Consider the following 24,332-nt stretch of genomic DNA (forward strand, 5'->3'; position numbering starts at 1 on the left):
ATCCTGTTTGTCTTTAAAGGTACTGTTTTATTGAAGGGAAAAAAAGAGATGTACTTCTTAAAAGCCTATAAATCCTCCATGCTTTTAGTTGTGATTATTACTGTAACAAAAGAAAGACAAGAGCTTTTAACCTGAGACAATCACCTTTTCCCCCCCTATTCATTGTGTGACCCAAGTTCATTTCTGTGCCAATTCCCTGCATACCTCGGAAGTCTCTACCTCCTGCTAATATCCTTTGTCAGTCTGAGGTTGTCGTCTCCTTGTTCCCAGTCATTTCTGGGCCCTCTGCCATGTTCTTCCTTACCTTGACCTGGTGTTCTTGCCTAAGTGGAGAGAGTGGATGTGGGGAGCAGCGTGCTCCTTTTTTCAGTGTGGAGATCTCTCAAGTCCTTCAGCAGTAAACAAAGATAGAGACAGCATTGATGGAAATGCTATGGCTGCTGTAAAAAGAGACAGAATCCTCCCAGGTCAACTGCCTGACCACTTAGCTGATTTTCTTAAGATTTAAGAATATAGACCGGTGCTCCCTTCATGGAAATTTGGTTTATTATAAGTGACACAATGGAGTTTATGTTTCATTGAAGAAGTTATAGTCTGAGCCCAGGTGGTATATCACCATTTAAATCCCCCAGATGTCAAAATGACACATAACTGGAGGTGGGTGGGAAGGTGAAGTTGGGAAAGGAGTCAGTGGATAAACAGGAACAGTTTCCTCAGGGCAAATGACTCAGTTATTAAGACCCCCAGAAGTTTTCTGGACAGAAAAGAGAAAAATTGAAGGAGAGGTTGCTCAAGAGGAAAGAGGTGGGGTGAGGGTAGAGGGCACCACATCACTTGTGCTCAGTCACTTAGTCCTATCCTACTCTTTGGGACCCCATGGACTGTAACCCACCAGGCTCCTCTGTCCATGGAATTTTCCAGGCTAGAATACTGGTGTGGGTTGCCATCTCCTCCTCCAGGGAATTCTTCTGTCCCAGGGTTCAAACCCGCATCTCTTGCATCTCCTGCACTGGCAGGTGGGTTCTTTACCACCGCGCCACCTAGGAAGGCATCACATCACTACTCAAGGCTAATGTGGTCCTATCTGCTTCTGTGCCTGGGGTGTACCTGGGGAGCTCACTGGTCCCCTTAGTGTCTCCCATCACTGGCCAATCTCAGTGAGAGGGTGCTTCTTTTCTGGGCCCCTTACAGCCCCAGTGGAAAAGGAGCTGGAGGGCATGGGAGGTTCTGTTCCCTTTGTTATTTCATAAGTGAACTTGGATTTGGATGACACTGTCTTCAGTACATCTCCGACTGCCTAAAGTGGGATAGGCGGAGCCATCAGTCAGATGGCATTTGTCACCAGTTACCAGCACAGTGCCTCACAAGAGGAGCCTCCTGTTCCCTCTGGAGAGGTGTCCCCATTTAGGAAATATGAACTGAAGTAACCTCGCATGATAAAGGTCTCACATAAAACAGATATTTGATCCTTTTTTCCTTCTGAAAACTTCAGGGCATTTTTTTATCCTTCTTCACATATTCTTATCTATTACTAAGTAAGTGAGACTTTTGAAATGTCATTGTCAGCATTTTCAGGCTATGATTTTCCTGTCTGATTAACAAAGGCCTCTTGTACTTTCTCTCCCTGCTTTCAGAAAGGTGAGTGCACTTGATTTATTCGTGATATTCACAGGGAGCTTGCAGTCTCAGCCTCCTACTGCTGACTTTCTGAACTTGACCTTGGGATGGTCCAGAAATTACATGTATCTATTGAGATAAGGTAGTGATAAGTACCTTTATGTTGAGTTGGTCTGATTGAGCACATTGATATACAAGCTGGATAATTTCTCCTACATTCTTTATTTTATTTTATTTTAAAAGCAACTCTCCTTCACCCTTCAGAATTGACATATATTGACATTCATCAAATGGTTTTCTTGCTTTAGTTTGGAGCTAAGACACTGGCAAGGAATAGCCAGCAACTGAAAATTTCAACTAAAGCTGATGTATGGAATACTTATGGAAAAGGAAATGGCAACCTACTCCAGTATTCTTGCCTGGAGAATCCCATGGAAGAGGAGCCTGGCAGGCTACAGTCCATGTGGTCACATAGAGTCGGACACGACTGAGTGACTAACACACACACGGAATACTTTACAATAATAACAGCTCACTTCTTTGAGTACTTACTATTCAAAGTCAATGAAATAACATTTTACATATATTATCCCAGTTAATCCTCACAACACCATGAGGTGGGTAGCCCATTTTACAGGTGAAAAACTGAAGCTCATGGACTATTTTTGGTTCATCATAGTCTCACAAGTAATATGTGAGGGAATAAGATTCAAATTTAAAACTAATTCCAAAGCTTTTTACTGCCAAACACTTGATTCTACCTCAAGTAGAATGTAGTTAAATAATATTTCAGGATTATAAAAACTCAATTCAGTAGTTAAATGTGTCCTTTCTTCACACTGCAATACTTCCTTTCAGAGGAGAAAAATTAAAATACAAATTGGCAAGATTTCCCGATTTGTTGAACCTGAGTCTCCGATTAGAGAACTATGTAAAATCATGTTGAAAGTTCAGTCTCTTCGTGGTATTATGTAGCTATTCCAGAGCAGCGTCAAGAGCCATGGGAACTAAAGACTTTTCCATTAACAAAATACTTCCTCTTTCTGTCCAGCTTGATTTAGCCTGTGTAGAAAATGCCAAAGCTGAAGGAAAGGCACTTGCCCCTGTTAGACCCACTTTGTTCTTTGCTTTTTCCCCCTCGACTTCTAAGAAACACCTATGAGTGTGTCTTGTGAGAGTGAGTGTGGGTGTACTGCTGGAATGGGATGAGAGAGGGCAAGCAGGGTTCATCAGCATCTACCTTGTACGGAGCACTGCGTTTCTCATGTGTGCATGCTGAGTTGCTTCAGTTGTGTTTGACTTTGTGACCTATTAGACTGTAGCCCACGAGGCTCCTCTGTCACTGGGATGCTCCAGGCAAGAATAGAGGGTGGGTTACCATGCCCTCCTCCAGGCGATCTTCCAGCCCAGGGAGCAAACCTCCATCCCTCATGTGCCCTGCATTGGCAGGCAGGTTCTGTACCACTAGTGCCACCTGGAAAGCCCTACATTTGCTCAGTTAAACTCTGCACCAACCCCATGAGCTAAGTGATGTTGTTCCTATTTTATAGCTGAAGAAACCCAGGCTCAGAGAAGTCTAATAGCTTCTAAGTGTCAGCACTGGAAATCAAACCTAGGGTTAATCTGATGCTGATCAAATAAATAAGTAAATACAAAATGTGGTGTATGACATACAATTTTAGATCAGTAATTACACAAGATTTTCAGAATGCAGAATCTGTAATATCCTGCAAGATATCCTGGCAAGATGTCATAGACTTTTATTATCTGACGTATGGAGGCCATAATTATTTTTTTTTTTACAATTCATTACCTGGTTTTCTAATATAGTGCTTTACTATTAAGGCTCTGGAGACCCTTGTTTAAGCTTTAATTAAGCAGTTTACTTGAAATATGAGTATAAGACTTTAAGCTTGGCACAGAATATTACAAATTGAAATACCACTCAATATGTCATTATAAACCAGGCTGTTTGTTTTGGAGTGATGTTGATATTTACAAACCACTTGCCGATAAAAAGAAAGACTGTTTTATGTGAAAACATTAAAATATGTGCAATCGAGATTTCTACTCTTATTGTTTATTTCCAGTAAATGAAAGGTTCTGTTCATTCATTCAGTGTTTGATAGTTGTGGAAAAAATCATTCCCATCCAAGTCTCAAGCACAGAGCAACAGAATAATTGCTAGCTTCAAGAACAAAAGAGCAGTTTGAAACCATCTGTTTGAGAGTGGACTTGCTATATCAAAGATTTCCTACTGGACAAATTTCTAGACAAGACAAAGCCTCCAGAAGGAGATAGAAAGTATGTATTTTGTGTTAATACATCATTCCAAAATTTGTCATTAGGCCTTTAAAAGTAACAAAAGCTGATTTTTCTATCGCTGTTTTTTTGTTATATCTGTCTGTTATAATAGGAAGCAATTTTTCTATTTCTGGGGTTATTTCTTTTGAGTTCTCCTCAGCTACATTATACACAAATATGAAAATAAATGTGGCAAGACAGAAAGGCTCAGGCCTGAAGGTATGAAGACAGTTATAATCCTAGATCTTTGTGAGATTTCAAATGTAAGACATTCTGTTTCCTTAGGTATCAACTCAGATTTCTTCCTTCCCCAGTTTCAATTAAAGAAGAAACCAAAAAAAGTATTTTCATAGGTAGGAAGAAAAGTTAGGTATTATTTACTCTTTTTTTCCCAAACATATTAAATGATCTGTCTAAGGTCCTAGAATTATGAAAGAGTTAAAGAAAAAATTTACTTGATTTCAGTATCCTTACATTTTCCCCAATAAATTATCCTCCCTCTCTTAAGATTTTAGTATGTGAGAGGTTTAAATTGTGCCTCTTTTTAGCCATGGACTAGATTTGTTGTAAATCATAGAAATTTTAGAGCTGGAATACTTTGTGTTGTAAATTTGAGATGGAAAGAAATCCGTGAAGCTGTGTTAGATCTTGGATACTCATTTCTGCGTCAAGGACAGAACTGAAAAAACATTAACACTGAAACTTTGCTTCTTCAATAATTGGGCAAAGTTACTTGTGGTATATCCACATTTGTTTTTCCAACCTAATTTGAGTTTCTTCCATTCTATAACTAGAGAGTTTGGCTGGTTAGTTTGACTGCTCACTGCAATGCAAAGAAATGGACTTTGGGAATTACACAAGACTAGGAGTGTGTTGAAGCTGAAACTCCAATACTTTGGCCACCTGATATGAAGAGCTGACTCATTTGAAAAAACCCTGATGTTGGGAAAGATTGAGGGCAGGAGGAGGAAGGGATGACAGAGGATGAGATGATTGGATGGCATCACCGACTCAATGGACATGGGTTTGGGTAAACTCTGGGAGTTGGTGATGGACAAGGAGGCCTGGTGTGTTGCGGTTCATGGGGTCGCAAAGAGTCGGACATGACTGAGCGAATGAACTGAACTGAACTGAACTGAGGCCCAAGACTAGGTGTGATAGGAGCAACCAGCCTAATCTGTTTGAGAGATGTTAATACCTACTTTGTAGCTGTTGAGAGAGATTAATACCTACTTCATAGTTACATTTAGTGATGTAATACTTGTCAAAAATCTAGCATAGGGTTCTGGCACATTCTAGGCACATCTGTTACTAACTCCCTTCCTTATTTCTCCTGAGTATGAAACAAATCTAGCATTTAATCTGTTTGCATTTGTTTACCTCTGTGTTTATTCTTGAGGCTTCTCTTACGTGTGAGCGTTTTATATCTCAGCTCACTGGGAGCTCCCACTCTTTAAGGGCAGGAACCATGACTCTCTCATTGAACCATAAGGTCTTTGTATATGAGGGTTGTTTTTTTCTGAAAGAAAGGGTGGGGCTTGTAGTAATATCAGGAGGTAACTATCTGAATGTTCCTGTCTTGTCCTCCGAAAAACTCTTTTTCTGATAGTATCTGCTATAAGGGCTGAAAGTGAAAGTGACATGGCAACCCACTCCAGCGTTCTTGCCTGGAGAATCCCAGGGACGGCGGAGCCTGGTGGTCTGCCGTCTATGGGGTCGCACAGAGTCATACAGGACTGACGCGACTTAGCAGCAGCAGCAGCAGCTATAAGGGCTGTATTAAGAAGGATTCTGAAGTCATTGGAAAGACTCTCTGGTCCACTGTTGCCATTGGCACAAAGGGTAAAGGCAAAGATGGCACTCTTGTCATGAATGAGTCATCCTTCTTATGAACCCATGGGGGAAGGCAGCTGGGTTAAGTTAATCTTTGAAGTCCTGTCCCTGCACCAGTAGCTAATGCAGGCCTTCATATGCAGTAGATCCTCAATCTGTATTTCTTCACTTCATGTATAAATAACGTACATAGCAAGCAGTATGAGCCTGAAAGTGATGAATCAATAAGAAAAATCTAGACAAAAGTGAATATAGATGCTTTAAAGCCATTATCTGTCAAGTGGATCAGCAAAATTCAAAGATTTAAAGAGAAAGGAATACCTGTGAGATTTTCTTTAAAATGTGTTGGACTGGGAATTCCCTCTTCTAGTAACACAGGAACACAATTTTAAATCATGCATTGTATAAAATGCCATTTATGTGTGGCATTAATTCCTCCCACTATGATGCATAACTTCCATTTGTTATATCCAAGTTAAAATATTAACTCTGAGAATATATTCTCTATAGTAATCCTTCCAGGATACTCCCAACTACATCTCCTGGTACTGCTTTAGTGATGGGATAATGTAATGTGATGTAAAGTGTAAAGTGTATGGGGATGTAATAGGACCACATAAAATTTAATAACTCTCCAGAAATGTTCTCCTAAATGAGCTATTCAGATCAGCCAATTAAGGAAAATCAGGTGGATATTTGTTATTGAAAAGATTCTGTACATAAATAGGGAGAGAGGAAATGGGAGAAGGTATCAAAAATTCCTTTGTTTTGTTCTTGAATAGAACTTTGGTGTGTCACAATATGAATTTTCGGCAACCTGAGGTTATGCAGTGTAAAGGGTCTTTTCTTTTTAAGTTGTCTCAGTGGGTGGCATATATGAGTCGATTAGAATCCATGTGGAAAATCTTCACCTGATGTTCTCTGTCTGCCCTTTCACTTTGGTATAGCCAAAAACAATGGTATGCTGTTTGTGTGTCTGGGAACTTAACTCTGTGATATAACTGTTTTTGACCAGAGTTTCAAAACTGAGCTTCTATACACATGTTGAGTAACACAAAAGTGCCACCTATAGATTGATAATAAATTACATGAATACCTGTGATTCTCATTCTTTCAGGATCATACATTTAAGGAATCTATAGTCCAATTAACATCAACAAGGAAAACTTGGTTATTGCAGTCACTTATCACAGGTAGTACTCCTGCCTGGAAAATCCCAAGGACGGAGGAGCCTGGTGGGCTGCAGTCCATGGGGTCGCTAAGAGTCAGACACGACTGAGTGACTTCACTTTCAATTCTCACTTTCATGCATTGGAGAAGGAAATGGCAACCCACACCAGTGTTCTTGCCTGGAGAATCCCAGGGACGGGGGAACCTGGTGGGCTGCCATCTCTGGGGTCGTACAGAGTCAGACACGACTGAAGCGACTTAGCAGCAGCAGCAGCAGCATCACAGGTAGTTAGTGGAAAAGAAGGACTGGATTCCACATATCCTCAGTTCAGTTCAGTTCAGTCGCTCAGTCGTGTCCGACTCTTTGCAACCCCGTGAACCGCAGCACGCCAGGCCTCCTTGTCCATCACCAAATCCCAGAGTCTACCCAAACTCATGTCTATTGAGTCAGTGATGCCATCCAACCATCTTGTCCTCTGTCGTCCTCTGGTCCTCCTGCCCTCAATCTTTCCCAGCATCAGGGTCTTTGCCAATGAGTCAGTTCTTCACATCAGGTAGCCAAAGTATTGGAGTTTCAGCTTCAACATCAGTCCTTCCAATGAACACCCAGGGCTGATCTCCTTTAGGATGGACTGGTTGGATCTCCTTGCAGTCCAAGCGACTTTCAAGAGTCTTCTCCAACACCACAGTTCAAAAGCATCAATTTGGCTCTCAGCTTTCTTTATAGTCCAAGTCTCATATTCATACATGACTACTGGAAAAAACATAGCCTTGACTAGACAGACCTTTGTTGATAAAGTAATATCTCTGCTTTTCAATATGCTGTCTAGGTTGGTCATAACTTTCCTTCCAAGGAGTAAGCATCTTTTAATTTCATGGCTGCAATCACCATCTGAAGTGATTTTGGAGCCCCCAAAAAATAAAGTCAGCCACTGTTTCCACTGTTTCCCCATCTGTTTGCCATGAAATGATGGGACCAGATGCCATGATCTTAGTTTTCTGAATGTTGAGCTTTAAGCCAACTTTTTCACTCTCCTCTTTCACTTTCATCAAGAGGCTCTTTAGTTCTTCTTCACTTTCTGCCGTAAGGGTGGTATCATCTGCATATCTGAGGTGATTGATATTTCTCCTGGCAATCTTGATTCTAGCTTGTGCTTCTTCCAGCCCAGCATTTCTCATGATGTACTCTGCATATAAGTTAAATAAGCAGGGTGACAATATACAGCCTTGACGAACTCCTTTTCCTATTTGGAACCAGTCTGTTGTTCCATGTCCAGTTCTAACTGTTGCTTCCTGACCTGCATACAGATTTCTCAATAGGCAGGTCAGGTGGTCTGGTATTCCCATCTCTTTCAGAATTTTCCACAGTTTATTGTGATCCACATAATCAAAGGCTTTGGATAGTCAATAAAGCAGAAATAGATGTTTTTCTGGAGCTCTCTTGCTTTTTCCATGATCCAGCGGATGTTGGCAATTTGATCTCTAGTTCCTCTGCCCACATATCCTAACACCTGACAGACTCAGTTTAGATCATCTCTATCTCTCTGCCTATTAGTCTGTGTGAACTTACTCAAAGTTTTTCTGAACCTGTTTCTTTATATGTGTCATTATGAATGATAAAATCATTGATCTCATACTTCAAGATGCTATATAATTTAGAAATGTTATGTTAAGTACTTATTTTTGTGCCCAGCACAAATTAGGCACTCGATAAATAATAGTAGCTATTGTGATTTTATCATTATTATTATTCTTTCTCAGTCTAGTAGGAACAAAATGTTAATAGTTGTATAGGATTTGTCTTTCAGGATTGTATTTTGAAGCAATAATTCATACTTTTCAAAGTTAGGTAAGAGTCATTTAAAAATGTTATGGTAGCCAGCCTCCAGAATGGTCCACAGTGATCCCAACCTGCTGATATTCACATGCATAAGTAATCTCATCCTGCATTGTACTGGTTAGTCTGTGTGGCCACTATAATATAGCAAAAGGGATGGTATGTATGGTAAGTGGACTGCTGGCTCCTGAAATACATCTACACCCTAACTCCCACATCCCAAACCTATGACCCTATTGAATAAATTACCTTACATGGAAAAAAGGACTTTGCAGAGGTGATTAATTCAAAGAAATTTGAGATGCGATTATCCTGGATTATCTGGGCCGGTCCAATGTAATGAAAAAGATTCTTACAAGATAAAATAGGCAGTCAGAGATTTGAGGATGCTATGCTGAGGACTTTGAAGACAGAGAAAGGGCTATGAGCTAAGGAATGCGGATGGCCTCTAGAAGCTGAAACAAGGCAACGCCAAGAAGTGGACTCTCCTCTGAAAGGAACACAGCCCTTGTCCACGCCTTGATTTTCGCTCAAAGAAACTCATTTTGGGCTTCTGGTCTCCAGAACTGTAATATCATAAATTTTTGTGTTGTTTAAGCGACTGAGTTTGCGGTCATCTGTCACAGCCGCAATGGGACACTAATACGGTACGTCACTTCCAAGATTAGGTCATAAAAGACTGCGGCTTCCATCTTGGGTTCCATCTGTCTATCTTTTGCACGGCTCACTCTGGGGGAAACCAGTACAGTCTCGTAAGGACACCTAGGTAGCCTCAGGAGAGGCCCACATGCAAGGAACTGAAACCTACCCACAAACAAGGGAGCTCAGAAGCAGATTCTTCAGTCAAACCTCAGATAACTGCAACCCCAGGAGACAGCTTCATGAGAGACTGAGTCAGAACCACCCAGTTCAACCACTCCTATATTCCTGATCTATAGAAACTGTGAATAATGAATGCTTACTGCTTTAAATTGCCAATTTTCAGGGTAATTTTTAGTACTTCAACAGATAACTAATACAATATCCTACGTAGTTGCCTCCCACCCACCATCAGGTTGCCTTGTGTGACCAGTAGACTACTGCAGAAGTGATGGTGTGAGACTTCTGAAGAAAAGCTTCTAAAAACTAGTGCAACTTCTTTAAACCTATGGAGAGGCAACTCTCAGGAAAGACAGATGCTATGTCATGAGGATACTCATTGCAGCCGAAGGAGGAACCAGCTCTCCCATACCACCTTGTCACCATGTGAGAGCCAACTAGGAAGTACATCCTCCAGCTTTCAAAGATTCCAGCCCTTCTGCCTTTAAGTCTTTGATCTGAGGTCTCAGACATTGCTGAGCAGAGACCAGACATACCAGCTGTGTCCTCGATGAATTCTGGACCCACAGAAACTATGAAATAGGGAATGTTGTTTTAACCCAATTAGTTTTTTTTTTCTTTTTTTTTTAATATAAATTTATTTATTTTAATTGGAGGTTAATTACTTTACAATATTATATTGGTTTTGCCATACATCAACATGAATCTACCACGGGTGTACACATGTTCCCCATCCCGAACCCCCCTCCCTCCTCCCTCCCTGTACCATCCCTCTGGGTCATCCCAGTGCACCAGCCCCAAGCATCCTGTATCCTGCATCGGACCTGGACTGGCAATTCATTTCATATATGATATTATACATGTTTCAATGCCATTCTCCCAAATCATCCCACCCTCTCCCTCTTCCACAGAGTCCAAAAGACTGTTCTATACATCTGTGTCTCTTTTGCTGTCTCACTGCCAGTAACCCAATTAGTTTTGAGTGGTTTGTTATGTAGCAATGGATACCTAGTACACTTGTATTAAATATTTAATATTTCCCACTGCATTTTGGGCTTCCCTTATGGCTCAGCTGGTAAAGAATCTGCCTGCAATATGGGAGACCTGGGTTCAATCCCTGGGTTGGGAAGATCCTCTGGAGAAGGGAAAGACTACCCACTCCAGTGTTCTGGCCTGAAGAATTTCATGGACTGTATAGTCCATGGGGTCACAAAGAGTCGGACATGACTGAGCAACTTTCACCTCACCTCACTGCATTTTGGGATTCCTTCATGGCTCAGACAGTAAAGAATCCACCTGCAATGCTGAAGACCTGAGTTCAATTCCTGGGTCGGAAAGATCCCTTGGGGAAAGAAATGGCCACCCACTCCAGTATTGTTGCCTGGAGCCTGGCCAGAGGAGCTACATGGACAGAGGAGCCTGATAGGCTATAGTCCATGGGGTCACAAAGAGTCGGATATGACTGAGTGACTAACACTTTCACTTTTTCACTGCATTTTAGAAAAATACTTTTTCATGTCTATAATGTAAGTGTATAAGTACCTTTTCAAAATGGCATATTAGATGTGCAGACAACTATTCTCACATTCCTTTTCCTATAATCAGAATCTCTATTGATACTGTGTAAGGTAGACGTGAAAGAGGAGAGTGAAAAAGTTGGCTTAAAGCTCAACATTCAGAAAACTAAGATCATGGCATCTGGTCCCATCACTTCATGGGAAATAGATGGGGAAACAGTGGAAGCAGTGTCAGACTTTATTTTTTGGGGCTCCAAAATCACTGCAGATGGTGACTGCAGCCATGAAATTAAAAGACGCTCACTCTTTGGAAGGAAAGTTATGACCAACTTAGATAGCATATTCAAAAAACAGAGACATTACTTTGTCAACAAAGGTCCATCTAGTCAAGTCTGTGGTTTTTCCGGTGGTCATGTATGGATGTGAGAGTTGGACTGTGAAGAAAGCTGAGCGCCAAAGAATTGATGCTTTTGAACTGTGGTGTTGGAGAAGACTCTTGAGAGTCCCTTGGACTGCAAGGAGATCCAACCAGTCCATCCTAAAGGAGATCAGTCCTGGGTGTTCTTTGGAAGGACTGATGCTAAAGCTGAAACTCCAATACTTTGGGCACCTCATGTGAAGAGTTGACTCACTGGAAAAGACTCTGATGCTGGGAGGGATTGGGGGCAGGAGGAGAAGGGGACAACAGAAGATGAGATGGCTGGATGGCATCACCGACTTGATGGACATGAGTTTGGGTGAACTCCAGGAGTTGGTGATGGACAAGGAGGCCTGGCGTGCTGCAATTCATGGGGTCGCAAAGAGTCGGACATGACTGAGCCACTGAACTGAACTAAACTAAACTGAAGGTGGATATCAGAACTGATAACATGTAGCAGACTCGATTCTTGCTATATGTTTTGGACATATAGCAGCTTTATTTTTATAGCCACAACTCACAAAGGCAGAAATCTCCATAGCTGAGTTCACTTTGCTCACATATTCCTTATTTCACGTGGTTTCGATGTGTTGAAAGGATGCAAGAAATGAGGCTTATTGACAGAAGCTAATTAAAAGCAATGTTTAAGCGTAAGTCCTGCTCTCTTGGGAATTCAGTTGGTCTATTTAAACTCCAAATTTCATTTCTGGACAGCAGCCCTCTTACATGTTTTCCCTTTCCCTCATTCTCCCAAGTAAGAGGAAGAAGCTTACTTAATGTCATGAAATGGGGCTGAGGAGACCCATCTAATCTGTGCATTGGCCTCTTGTCTTTACTCATCTTCTCTAAGCTGCATTTCGTCCAGCCTCACCTTGGGATGTTCTGTGTTCTCATTTCACTGGCTGCTGCAGCTTCCAAGGCTAATGTAACTAGGAGCATCTGTTCTCTTCCACAGGCAGTTCATGGTCTTCCCACTTTGCACACTGTCCCCACCTTGCTCTTGCCCTTGACTTATATTACTGTTGCTAATCCACTGAAACTTTGCCATATTATCAAGTCACCCTGCAATCTCACAAACAGCATCTACTCTCTCCCCAGAATAGAGACCCTCAAGCAGGCACAGTGGCTCTCAATTCTCACAACCTCCTCATGCATCACAGTGAGTATGGGAATTGACTTGTTTCCCTTCTATATGCTCTGGGACTGAGGGTCACTGGGGGGATGGGGACTAATTTTCTCAGTGAGCCTAGCTTCTCCAGTTTGTCTGTCAGAGTGCTACAGAATTTTAGAATACCTTCTTACTTACATGAAGACAGGAACAACTCTTTATCTGTCTGGCCAAGAGGAAGCCTGGGAAATTGTTGTTGTTGTTGTTTTTACATGCTCTATGTAACCAATTAAATATGGGAGACCTAATCATCAGCAATTTAATCTTCTAACTTTTAGGTAGAATTAACATGAGTGATTTGTAAATTCAATCTATGTGTATTCAACATGGAGCAATGCTAGATAAATGCATTTAAAGACCTTCTTATTCATGCCTACATGTGTGCATAGAATTTTGTTTTATTACAGTAAACATGCCTATTCATACCTTCCACAAAACAGCATGCTGTATGTGGCACTGTGTTGTGTACCAGACCACACAGCATTTGCCATCAAGTCTAGCAAGACAGACATGATCCTGTTTCAACCCAAGGGCAGCTTTTGGGGGTAAGGGCCAAGAAGTCCTAAAAAAATTTAGCAATTTAGTCTATGAAAACAATGGAAGAAGAGAATGGAGAACATAATTAAAAGTCCTGTGTGCATCTCCATAAACAAGGTCTCACACCGGGCTGGGCCTCCATGGACACCCAGCCTTGAGCGGTATCTCTCAGTGGTAAACTCTCAGTCAGGAAAAGCCTGGGAGACAAGAGTTTCCGACCTCTATCACTGAGCTTATCCTATAAACCACTTTCTCTTGCCTCTTTCTTTCCCTGCCTTCACTTGCCACTGCTTATGCCTTCCTAGCAGTATAAAGAATGATAACGGCTAAGAGCACAGCTTCTAGAGACAGACATCTTGATTCCAGTTCCAGCTTGACCACTTATTAGCTGTGAGAACCGGTCATGTTACTTAGTTTTTCTTTCTGTTACTTTTCTGATCTGTGAATAAAATGAGGATGCTAGTATCCACCCCATTGGGCTGCTGTGGGAGACTAAATAAAATCTATAAGTTAAGTTCTAATGCTGGGAAACAATAATTATTCAGAGAAGGCAATGGCACCCCACTCCAGTACTCTTGCCTGGAAAAGCCCATGGATGGAGGAGCCTGATGGGCTGCAGTCCATGGGGTCGCGAAGAGTCGGACACGATTGAGCGGCTTCACTTTCACTTTTCACTTTCATGCATTGGAGAAGGAAATGGCAACCCACTCCAGTGTTCTTGCCTGGAGAATCCCAGGGACGGGGGAGCCTGGTGGGCTGCCGTCTATGTGGTCACACAGAGTCGGACACGACTGAGCGACTTCACTTTCACGCATTGGAGAAGGAAATTGCAACCCACTCCAGTGTTCTTGCTTATCATTATTTTCCCTCTATTTTGCCTTCCCACTCTCTATTAGTTAGCTCAGCTACCAGAACAAAATACTGCAGACTTGGTGGCTTAAACAATAGACATTTACTTCTCACAGTTCTGGAGGCTGGAAGTCTAAGATCATGGTGTCAGCAGGGTAGGTTTCATTCCGAAGCGTTTTCTCTCATCTTGTCAGCAGGTGGTCTTGTGTGTTTTCCCATGACCTCTTTGCGTGCACACTGGGTCAAGAGAGAAAGTGATTGATCCCTGATATTTCTCCTTATAAAGACAGTCCTATGAGAGCACCACCCTTATGACCTCATTTAACCTTAATTGGTTCCTGAGAGGCCTTATCTCCAAGACAGACACACTGGGGTTAGAGTGTCAACATATGGATTTGAGGGGCACACAAATACTCATATATAACTATTCCTCCCTATGCCCACACTCAATTTCTTCGTTTACCCCCACTTCCTATACCTAAAGTCAAAACTAATTTGCTAAATGTCTAGAAACTCTTGGTAAAAGTCACACAAGTCAAAATGTCTGATGCAATAGAATGCTAGGTATTTCACAGTTTCTACCTTTTGTTAAAAGATGTCCTCTGGGTTGGTCATGAGCTTGTGTCTAGTTAGTAATGAAGAATAGTTTGCAACCCTTACCTATTTTGCAAACAATGCTGCCTAAAACACTATCCCAAAACTCAGTGGCTACAAATAATAAGTGTGTCTTGTTCATACAGCTGCAATCAGGCACAGCTCACAGACTTAGCCCGTGTGATTCTCCTGGCCTCAACTGGCCTCTCTTGTCTGCCTGGGAGTAGATTGCCTCTTGGCTGGGGTGTCTTTCTGGGCTTCATCTGGCTGGAGCAACTCATCTCTCCAGGTCTCATTTTCCACATCTGTCTCATCCTCCCCAGACATGTTCTTCACTGAGGTTCAGCAGTAAGCCCATCTCCAGTCCTGGGGACAGACAACAGAAAAACACTTGAGGTATCATGGGAAGAATGAGGCATTATAGCCATTTTGCCACCTACTCCACCAAAGAGCATTTCACTATCTCTACCTCTCTGCTCCTTTTTTTCACTTTAAAAATTCATAAGTTTACATTAGAGATGGTATGTGATTACACATCGTGTGTGTTGGTGGAAAAAGTTTTATGTAATTCACCAATTACCTTTTGAGCACATAGATCATATTTTTGTAAATGAGACCATAGTGCCTATAAGAAAAAAGTCTTTCTATTCATAAGGGTAGTGTGTATTTTGGTTCTTTGAGTTTGGGTTGGTTTTTTTGTTAGGAAACATAGAGAAAGTTCTGAGAATAATTTAACTTCATTTCTTACTGTTTCTCAAAGTGAGAAACTTTTTTCTGTGTGCTATATATCTCACAGAAAAGAGTATCCGAATATACATTATATGGCTGAAAAGTATCAAAAGCTCTTCTTAATGTATTATTGATACATTCTAATGATCTTCTGGTTTAACTTAGTATCCAGCTGTGGCCGAGCGTGAGGGAACTCGACTTGGGGAAATTGAACTGTGGTGCTGCCACCTTGCGTACTGAGCCCGTAATCATCACTTCCCGTTCTCATCTCTAGAATACCAACCGAAAAAAAAAATACTGCAATGGAGACATATTGTCCTTTTAAAAGGAGGGTTTTCTTAATCCTTTTTGTGCTCATGGGACTCTTCAGGAACCTATGGATCTCTTTTTAGAATAATGTTTTTAAATTATGAAATAAAATAATAGAGTTAGAAACTCTAAACACAGTTACCAAAAGATTAAAATGAAAAATGTGTAATAAACTAGCATGTATACTTCTTCATTAATAGGGCTTCCCTATTAATTATTCCCTATTAATAATAATTCCCTATTAATTCCCTGGTGGCTCAGACGGTAAAGAACCTGCCAGCAATGCTGAAGACCCGGGTTTGATCCCTGGGTCAGGAAGATCATAGTAACAAGAAAATTTTAAATGACAAATGTACCATAAACCAGCATGTATACGTCTTCATTAATATATTAAGTAAATCTAGTGGCCAGTCTAATAACTGCTTTGATCTCAAATAAGTAAATAGTGTAAATATATTTGAGATACTGACAACATGTAACGTGATTTGAAAATGTGTGTCACAGGCTAATGCTATTATGGTTTGTTGCTTGTATTCATACTTGAAGGAAATGCTAAACTATAGTTAAAAATTATTAGAAAAATATTGTTATTTTTTCCTAAGTTGACAGACCACTTGAGTTCAAGGCATGGGCCATTTTGGATACAGAGACCCCAAATTAATCATTCCTGACTCTTAATATATTTAATATTTGATCACTAAATAAGGAAATATTAGACAACAAAACTTCCAAAAACAAATTTTCATTAAGAACCTACAAGTCTATAGAAGTCTTCTTTTAATAAGGTATTTTTAAAGAGCAAATCATTATTTTTTTGCTCATAAATATTATTTTTCTACATCATGCTATAATCAACATTTATATGATGTAGGATATTTCTAATACTTTTATGCATGCATGTGTGTGTACTCAGTTGTGTCTGATTCTTTGTGACCCTTTGGACTGTAGCCTGCCAGGTTCCTCTGTCCGTGGGATTTTTCAGGCAGGAATACTAGACTTGGATGCCATTTCCTCATCCAGGGGATCTTCCTGACCCAGGAATCGAACCTGCGTCTCCCGATTCTCCTGCATTACAGGTGGATTCTTTACCTATACTGCTAAGTCACTTCAGTCGTGTCCGATTCTGTGCAACCCCATAGACGGCAGCCCACCAGGCTCCCCTATCCCTGGGATTCTCCAGGAAATAACACTGGAGTGGGTTGCCATTTCCCTCTACAACGCAGGAAAATGAAAGTGAAGTCGCTCAGTCGTGTCCGACTCTTCAGGACCCCATGGACTGCAGCCCACCAGGCTCCTCCATCCATGGGATTTTCCAGGCAAGGGTCTACAAAATAGATGCTAGGTTTTATTTGATTTCTTAAGAAACTGACTACCTGGATTCTGATCCAAGATTTGTCTTTAATTGATTCAATGACCTTGTACATTTCTCTCCTTTGCCTCCCTCTTTCCTTCCTCCATTCCTCCCTTTCTTGTTCTCTGCTACCTTCCTTCCTTCCTTTTTTCTTCCCTCCTTACTTTTCTCTGTTTCTTTGCTCCTCTCTCCCTCCTCCCTCTTCATTTTTCTTTCTCTCTCCTCTTGATTTCGCCTTCAACACACTTTTAATAAGAGACAAACAAGTGCTAAGAATTGTGCTAAGAAGTGTGTGATGATCTAAGGGACTTCACAGTTAATTATAATATAGCATGATCCAGAGGCAGATTGACCAGACACCTAAAGCAGCTTAAGCTTCTGTGTACAGCCACTCTCCTCTATATCTGCAAGGTCTGCATCTGTAGACTGAACTCAGAGCAGATTGAAAATATTCAGGAGAAAAATCTTTTCAGAAAGTTCCAAAAAGCGCAACTTGAATTTGCCATACATTCTATTCACAAGTATTTACATGTTACTTATATTTCGTTAGGTATTATAAGTAATCTGGAGATGATTTAAAGTATACAGGAGGTTGTGTGCAGGCTATATGCAAATGCTACACCATTTTATATAAGGAACTCGAGCGTCTGTGGATTTTGGCATCTGGCAGGGGTCCTATAATTTGTCCCCCTCAGACACAGAAGGATGGCTGTCTTACTTTCATGGTTCCAAGGAGACTTGGCAGTGATTTTACATGTTTCTATAGTTTTATAAAATTTATAAAGTGAGAAATTTAAACCACAATCAGTTAAGACCACTGTCTCTTTGAATCTCTACTTCTGCTCATGTTCATTGCTTTTAGAGTGCCTAGGCATTTTGAGATCCTGTTAAGCAGAAGCTGAGCAAGGGATACATTTAGATTGGGTTTAGTGAGATACATTTATGTGGTTCATACTCATTTTCATGTACAGGGAAGATTCCCAAGGGTACTGTCAGTCAATACCTAAGAATTTTATCTAGTCAGTTTCTTCTGTTTAATTAGTTTTTGCATACTTATGAAGAAGTCTACATATAATTTGTCATTTTAACCCACAAGAAGGAGGTAGCCAAGTCTGTGTGGCTATGAAGGTTAACATTACAAAGGCCTTTCCTCACCAAGATGAAGTGATATTTGATCTTTTCCCACTTGAAACACTAGACTCAAGTAGAATAGTTAGCATCTATTCCATTTAGTGTCTCTCTATAAATACTGTCTCTAAGACAGTTTTTGGTTGTTTTAACACACAGTTCCATGAAGTTAATCAAAGATGTTGCCTATGACCAAAACACCATTTCCTAAGGAGACTGCTGCTTTTGCAATATGCCAACCTGGCTGGGCTAAACTCTGTTTCCTAGAACTCTCTTTCCTCTGTGTCTCTGGTTCAGCCCTCAGGAGATTCTTGTGTGAGATTTGAAGGATGGAGGTGAAGCCGCAGACATTTTTATAACTCACACACATTGTCATTTATCAGCTTTTTTACCTTGTTGGTGGAAAGCAGCTGCTCCATTTTTTCCAGGACCCTCTTCATTACTTCCGGAGAAGGCAATGGCACCCCACTCCAGTACTCTTGCCTGGAAAATCCCATGGACGGAGGAGCCTGGTAGGCTGCAGTCCGTGGGGTCGCTAGGAGTCGGACACGACTAAGCGACTTCACTTTCACTTTTCACTTTCATGCATTGGAGAAGGAAATGGCAAACCACTCCAGTGTTCTTGCCTGGAGAATCCCAGGGACGGGGGAGCCTGGTGGGCTGCCGTCTATGCGGTGGCACAGAGTCTGACATGACTTAGCAGCAGCAGCCAGTATTTTCGCCTGGGAAATACTATGGATACTGGAGCATGGCGGGCTACAGTCCATGGCGTGGCAAAGAGCTGGACATAACTTAGCAACTAAACAACAACAGCACAGCCAAGTTACATCCCTAAAATCCAGTTTATGGCTCTAGAATAGTATTCAGTGGACATAGATTCCCAAGGGGGTGGCTATAGAGTGTTGGGTTGCCTCAGAATCATTCCCAAATTTACTTATACAAACATCAGAAGAGATTAAGCCTTTTATTTCAAATTTTGCACATTTTGCACATCCTTTAAAAATAGCTTTTAAATGTAATAGCTCAACTATCAACTTTTATTTGAGGTCTTCTTCAATTCCTCCAGACAGAGCTAATATCTTCTTTTCATGATTATAGCAAAACTCACATTGTATAGTGATGGGATATTTGTCCAACTTATCCACAAGACTACGATCATTTAAGGTTAAAAAAAAATCACACTTTTTTCACCTTTGCCTAACTAGTACCTAGCATATTAATGAATTTTATTAAAATTTTGATAAATGAATACTTAAGTTTTTGTCATCTCTAAATTTAGTCTTCTCTATATTAGGAAAAATAACTCTTAATTACTTTTTAATGTTACCAAATATCTGGATGTATCAATATATTAATAAGCTATCTAAAAATTAAAATGTTACTACTATTTATGACCCTCTGCAGCAGTGTTATCCAGTAGAACTTTCTGCAATGGTGGCAGAAATTTCCTTCTGCAATTATGAACTTGAAATGTGGACAGCACAGCTCTGGATATTTGAAAATATGTAGGCATTTCTACAAAGATAATCTATATTCTAACTTTGAGTCTTTTAAAAATGCTACAGACAAAGTTCTATTGATTTCCTCCCTCTGAGAGTCAGTTTTTTGAACTTGAACTCACTGTAGATATAAAGGGGAAATATATCATGTGAGAATAAACATTGGTAAGATAATCTTCTCCCAAAATGGTCTTTCCAGTTGAGTAACATCTTTGATTTTCAGCTGTTATTAATAACTTTCAAAATGTTTCCCATTCACTCATGATATTTTCTGTTCAATTTTTTAAAGATTTTTTTTTTTAATTCTTAAAGAATCTAACAGGATAAAAGATAACCCTGTCAGACCAATGTCATCTATGTCATGAGCTCATAGTAGTTTTTCAAGGAAATTTATGACTATGAGTAGATAGCCATTTGGGGCTTCCCTTGTGCCTTAGTAGTAAAGAATCTGCCTTTCAATGCAGGAGACATGGATTGGGTTGAGACAGTCCCGTGGAGAAGGAAATGACAACCTACTCCAATATTCTTGCCTGGAAAATCCCATAGACAGAGGAGCCTGGTGGGCTACAGTCTGTGGAGTGACAAAGAGTGGGACACGACTTAATGACTGAACAACTGAGACCCATTTTATGCAGTATATATTTTTACTGTAAAATGAATATACTATTGTTGGCCAATAATCTTCATTTTAATCTCTGATTAAAAAAACTTTTTCCTGAAATTATAGAACCATTCTGTCAAAATACCTATGCATAGTTTACTAAACATTTTTATATAGAGCTGTCTATTAAACACAAGTATTGAGTTCAGAAGTTTTGATTTGGGGTTGGGAAGGGGCATTTTTGCTCTTTACTTCAAAAAGAGACAACAGAAAAAAAATCTATAAAAATTATTAATTAATTCAGTATTCTTGGGTTAAATACATACAAAAAACACTCAACAGCAGTAAGAAGGTTTCAACTGGTAAAGTTTATGAGAGGACTGTAAAATTGATGATATATCTGAAGTTCTATCATATCTGTGTAATGTATTTATATTTATCAAGGAATCCAAAAGACAAATGGCATGTGAACATTTTTAAAAAATGGCTTATATTCAGAGATTGTATTAATTTAAACCAAGGATCTCAAAAGAATTAGCTAATCAACTAGACTCACAATGGCTAAATTAAAAAAATGCACATTTACAAAGCATTTCCTCTATTATTTAACTGTAAAATTTTTTAAAGTAAAATGAGATCCACTTTTCAAAAGCATCAAGTGATGCTGCAAGCGTGAAAGCCATTTAAGATTAAAAGGAATTGCAGGATAAGAAATACAGAAAATGAAATCTGTTCTTTACATAATATTCAAGATTTGTATTTATATACTACATTTTTGAGAATCTATGCATTTGTTTATACAGACCTGGGTTTAGATATAGGCTCATCACTTATTAGTATTCTTGAACAGATTCTATGCTTCAATTTCTCCATCAGAAAACTGTAGATAATCATCATCATGACTTTTATATAAGAAGCATTTAGAACATTAAGTACTCAATAAATATTAGTCTTAAAAAAGGCAAAGTTGGCTAAAAGAAGTGCTTTTTCTGAAATTCCACATATTCAGGTCTCTCATCTTTAGTTTATTTCTTAAAATGTAAATTTTCATAATATATTCTTCAATAATGCTTTTTATTATCTTTCAAGTATAAGCTATAACAAGATAAATCAGGGCAGTTGTAAGCCTGCAGAAAGAGCAAAGGTTAAGAAATTGCAAGTGAGTCAAACTAAAATTCTATGTACTGCCTTTTTAGTGCCTAAGACCATATGCGAAAATAATTATGAATAGTAAATTTAACAGCAGTAGCAAAAGTAACCGTTTGCAAGTGAATCACAGAAACAGTTGTTAATATCATTACATTAAAACTTGAAGTTGCTGGTGGGATTCTAATGAAAAATTTGAATCTTTTTGAAAAACTCAGAAGTAACAGAAAGGAAAAAAAAAAGCAATCTTTATTCTATTCCAGAATTCTAGTACGAGATGAATCACAAGAGGGTGAATCAGTAGTGACAGCTGGGGAAAAAAGAAAAGTAAGCAGATCAAATCCCTAGGGCCTGAAAGAAGAAAGGATTATACTGCAAACTGACCTCAGATGAAGAGATGACCCAGTGCTTAACCAGCAGGAAGGTCCATATGCTACCTAACAGCAGGGAGATGGGAAAGATGCCCAGTCAGGGATTCTAGCAAGCCTCTGATTAGATAATGAATAGAAATATCATTGGAGTTAGATCTAAGTCTAAATCTTGGCTCAGTTGTTTGTTAGCAATGCAGCGTTAGGCAAGTTGTTTAAACTCTCTAAGCTTCATTTTCATTCCTTTAAGATGAGGATAATATTTGTAGTTTCTTACAGTTTTATTGCATTAAAAAACACAACATCTGTGAAGCAATTAGCATGATTTCGGGCAGAAAGTAACTTTGATAATATTATTTGAAGATGAAGCAAAATCCCTAAGTAACTGTGGATTACTAGATATTAAACTATTAACCACCAAGTTGAGTCTTTGAGCTATGAATTGACTGATACCTCTACACTAAGTTTTTTATTAAAGATGTTATGTCTTTTTTCGATTTGGGGAGTTTTTCTTAGGTTCTCTTATGTTTTGGTTTGTTGATCTTTCTCATGACCTCCTAACCCAGTGCTTCCAAACTCAGCTATAATGGGATATGAGGTCAGACCAAAAATGTCTCTATGCTTCTGAAAGTCAGGACCAGTCTTGATATCTCATTTAGAAATGTTCCTACTGAATTAACCACCCTAAGGAAGGCTTCTGCGTTTAGAAAACAGTGTAGACCTCATGTGCACGGGCTTCAAGGTGTTACACCTATCTCAAAGACAGGGAAGGCATGTATAAGCAGGTTTTATACAACTATTAATAGGATGTCGAGTTGGTCATTTTGAAATATAAAAAATATCATTGAGGTAAAACAATTCTATTAGCTGGAATTTAATTTTTATTTCAGACGTAAGTTTATTCAGATGTTTATTTCAGATGTAACAGCAATGTTAAAATCAACAAGTTTAATCTTAACTGCACCAAATAAACAGCTATTTAAGTATTTTTAAAATTATTCCCTCCAAAAAGCTTTTCTTTCTACCCAACATACCACAGTTTTCCAATAGTTCTATTTTTGAAGGACTTTGAATTGATGAGTAAACTGCTTTGGGGATATTTTAAAACTTCTTTCCTCAAATGAAAAGCAATCTGGACGAATTATATATTACATAGATTTCCCTGCAGATTCTTTTCTTTAGAACCTAAATGTAATTACCATACAATATAATTTTTCCCTATTTACCCTACAGAAAAAAAAACTGAATGTCCTAAAATATACAATGGATATATCCTGTGACCTTCCAGCTAATAGAATTGTGGACAATGAAGTCACAAAGTTTTCTGGACATCAAGGTAAGAATTTTTCTCAAAATATATCTGGATTCAGAATCACACTAATTTAATAGTGCTATTTCCTAGACTGAAACTTAAAGGAGTTATTAGAACTACTTTTAAAGTATCCAGTTTCATATCAACTTTATAATGCCTTAGATCTATCCATACTAATGAAAACCATTTTGCACACTGGCAATCTACTCTGAAACTACTCATCTAAAAATGTGAGGGCCTCCCTGACAGCCCAGTGGTTTAGACTTCACCTTCCAGTGCAGGGGTTGCAGGTTCGATCCCTGGTCAGGAGCTAAGAATCCACGTGTCTTGAGGCCAAAAACCCAAAGCTTAAAACAGAAGTAATATTGTAACAAATTCAATAAACACTTGAAAAATGGTCCATATTAAAAAAATCTTTAAAAATGCTAAATCTGCCCATGATGATCATAGTATTTCTACTTTTCTCACCTAATAATAGCCTTTCTCCCTTCTTCCATATCTGGTCCAACATTACTTTAAGATTTAAGTTTATGTTTTCAGACTATATTTGCTATCAGATATAGAAAAATGAAAGACCCCAAACCTCAAGTGATATTCAGACCAGCTATCATGTGTAATGAACACATTTTTATAAGCTGGCCTTTATATATTTCTAGCTGACATAAAATTGTTTTATGAACAAAAATATCAATAATTTAAAAATAGTTTAATCTACATGAAGGCTTGTATAATAATCCTATAATGTGGTTACCTTGTACTGTTAACATTAATGAAACAGGATGATTTTTCCTGAAATAAAATAGCACTTGTTTGGGAATCAAGTAATAAAGGTATTTCACTCAGGAAATCACTAACTGGCTTAACTGGGTATGTATTAATATACAATGATCAGTTTCATTATGTAATACTTTTTTGACGCATCAACATGTTTTAATAAGTCAGAAATGTAATAATAAAATAATGATAATGAGCTATTGAAAAAAATCAGAGTGTACTGTGAGGTGTATCCTTTAGAGTATAATTCAGAAAGCACTTGTGGACTTAAAATATTGCTTCTCTAAAAGTATTTCTCAGCATGCATATTCAGTTAGAAAAAAATGTTGTGAATCGTTTGATGATTTTGACACTTTACAGTCCCTAAAAGTGGTATCTGGCAGTAATGTCCTGGTGCCTTCAAGGACAGGGGCCATCGAAGATTTCTCTCTTCACCTACAGCATCGCTGTTG

The 24,332-nt window shown here is 39.2% G+C and overlaps 1 long non-coding RNA gene across 1 annotated transcript in view; it reads left to right on the top strand.

Moving 5' to 3' along the window:
• LOC123334536 overlaps positions 1-24,332 on the top strand; it is an 89,677-nt gene that overhangs the window by 59,374 nt on the left and 5,971 nt on the right. Inside the window, exon 2 of the long non-coding RNA XR_006552550.1 lies at positions 23,028-23,130. This is a non-coding gene — a long non-coding RNA (uncharacterized LOC123334536). The remainder of the gene's footprint in view (positions 1-23,027; positions 23,131-24,332) is intronic.

This window comes from Bubalus bubalis, chromosome 7 (genome assembly GCF_019923935.1).
Source record: "Bubalus bubalis isolate 160015118507 breed Murrah chromosome 7, NDDB_SH_1, whole genome shotgun sequence".
Classification (NCBI taxonomy): domain Eukaryota; kingdom Metazoa; phylum Chordata; class Mammalia; order Artiodactyla; family Bovidae; genus Bubalus; species Bubalus bubalis.